Genomic DNA, 2,500 nt, shown 5'->3' with positions numbered 1-2,500 from the left:
GGAATGGGAAAACGGGTCATTTTCGTGTCGCCACATTGCATGCGAACCGCATGAAACTTCCAGAGGCATTTGCAGCAGAAATGCATGTGCAGTCAAAAAATTGAATATTTTTCACGGATAGACCCCGTGAAACGCTAGAAATTGGCGGGGATGTGTCTCTTGTGGCTCACGGGGCTGTTAGGGTGGCACAGAAATCCCTCGGAATGGGAAAAAACGGGTCATTTTCGTGTCGCCACATTGCATGCGAACCGCATGAAACTTCCAGAGGCATTTGCAGCAGGAATGCATGTGCACTCAAAAAATGTGATATTTTTCACGGAGAGACCCCGTGAAACGCTAGAAGTGGGCGGGGATGTCTCTCTTGTGGCTCACGGGGCTGTTAGGGTGGCACAGAAATCCCTCGGAATGGGAAAACGGGTCATTTTCGTGTCGCCACATTGCATACGAACCGCATGAAACTTCCAGAGGCATTTGCAGCAGGAATGCATGTGCACTCAAAAAAGTGAATATTTCTCACGGATAGACCCCGTGATACGCTAGAAATTGGCGGGGATGTCTCTCTTGTGGCTCACGGGGCTGTTAGGGTGGCACAGAAATCCCTCGGAATGGGAAAACGGGTCATTTTCGTGTCGCCACATTGCATGCGAACCGCATGCAACTTCCAGAGGCATTTGCAGCAGAAATGCATGTGCAGTCAAAAAAAAATTGATATTTTTCACGGATAGACCCCGTGAAACGCTAGAAATTGGCGGGGATGTGTCTCTTGTGGCTCACGGGGCTGTTCGGGTCGCACAGAAATCCCTGGGAATGGGAAAACGGGTCATTTTCGTGTTGCCACATTGCGTACGAACCGCATGAAACTTCCAGAGGCATTTGCAGCAGGAATGCATGTGCACTCAAAAACTTCTATATGTTTCACGGATAGACCCCGTGAAACGCTAGAAATTGGCGGGGATGTGTCTCTTGTGGCTCACGGGGCTGTTAGGGTGGCACAGAACTCCCTCGGAATGGGAAAAGGGGTCATTTTCGTGTTGCCACATTGCATAGGAACGCCATGAAACTTCCAGAGGCATTTGCAGCAGAAAGGCACGTGCACTCAAAAATTTTAATATTTTTCACGCATAGACCCCGTCAAACGCTAGAAGTTGGCGGGGATGTCTCTCTTGTGGCTCACGGGGCTGTTAGGGTCGCACAGAAATGCCTCGGAATGGGAAAACGGGTCATTTTTGTGTGGCCACATTGCATAGGAACGGCATGAAACTTCCAGAGGCATTTGCAGCAGGAATGCATGTGCACTCAAAAACGTCTATATTTTTCACGGATAGACCCCGTGAAACGCTATAAATTGGCGGGGATGTCTCTCTTGTGGCTCACGGGCGCTGTTAGTTAGGGTCGCACAGAAATCCCTCGGAATGGGAAAAGGGGTCATTTTCGTGTTGCCACATTGCGTACGAACGGCATGAAACTTCCAGAGGCATCTGCAGCAGAAATGCATGTGCACTCAAAAACGTCTATATTTTTCACGGATAGACCCCGTGAAACGCTAGAAATTGGCGGGGATGTGTCTCTTGTGGCTCACGGGGCTGTTAGGGTCGCACAGAAATCCCTCGGAATGGGAAAACGGGTCATTTTCGTGTTGCCACAATTGGCATACGAACGGCATGAAACTTCCAGAGGCATTTGCAGCAGAAATGCATGTGCACTCAAAAACGTGAATATTTTTTCACGGATAGACCCCGTCAAACGCTCGAATTTGGCGGGGATGTTTCTCTTGTGGGTCACGGGGCTGTTCGGCTCGCACAGAACTCCCTTGGTCCACCTGATTCGTGCATACAGGCAGCAACTAAAACTCTGTAAACCTGCTGTGAGGACATCTAAACAGTGGACCAGTGAGGCTGTGGAAGATTTGCGGGCGTGCTTAGACTGTACTGACTGGGATATGTTCACGACTGCTACCAATAGTCTGGATGAACTCACAGAGGCTGTGTACATCAGCTTCTGTGAGGACTGCTGTATCCCAACACGTACCAGGGTGAACTTTAACAACAACAAGCCCTGGTTCTCAGCAAAGCTCAAAAGGTTGAGGTTGGAGAAGGAGGAAGCGTTTAGGAGTGGGGATAGAGACAGATTCAAGGAGTCGAAGAACAGGTTTAGCAAAGCGGTGAGAGAGGCTAAACGACTGTACTCAGAGACACTAAAACACCAGTTCTCTACTAACGACGCTGCTTCTGTCTGCCAAAGGGCTCAGGCACATCACCAACTACAAACCCAGAGCGCCCCACACCACTAACGACTCCCGCCTAGCCAACGACCTGAACGAGTTCTACCGTAGATTTGAAAGACAATTGGACTGTCCTGAACCACCCCTTCCCACCCAAGAGGCCCCATCCCCCACCCATACTACAGAAACGACTCTCTCCTTTCAGGAGGGAGAAGTTAATGGGCTTTTCAAGAGGCAGAATCCACGCAAAGCAGCCGGGCCGGACTCTGTCTCTCCAGC

Source organism: Petromyzon marinus, unplaced genomic scaffold, assembly GCF_048934315.1.
Source record: "Petromyzon marinus isolate PM22_M1 ecotype Great Lakes invasive population unplaced genomic scaffold, UKy_Petmar_22M1.pri1.0 PM_G_Scaffold_29, whole genome shotgun sequence".
In the NCBI taxonomy this organism is placed as follows: Eukaryota; Metazoa; Chordata; class Hyperoartia; order Petromyzontiformes; family Petromyzontidae; genus Petromyzon; species Petromyzon marinus.
Note: the sequence above shows the minus strand (reverse complement) of the source record.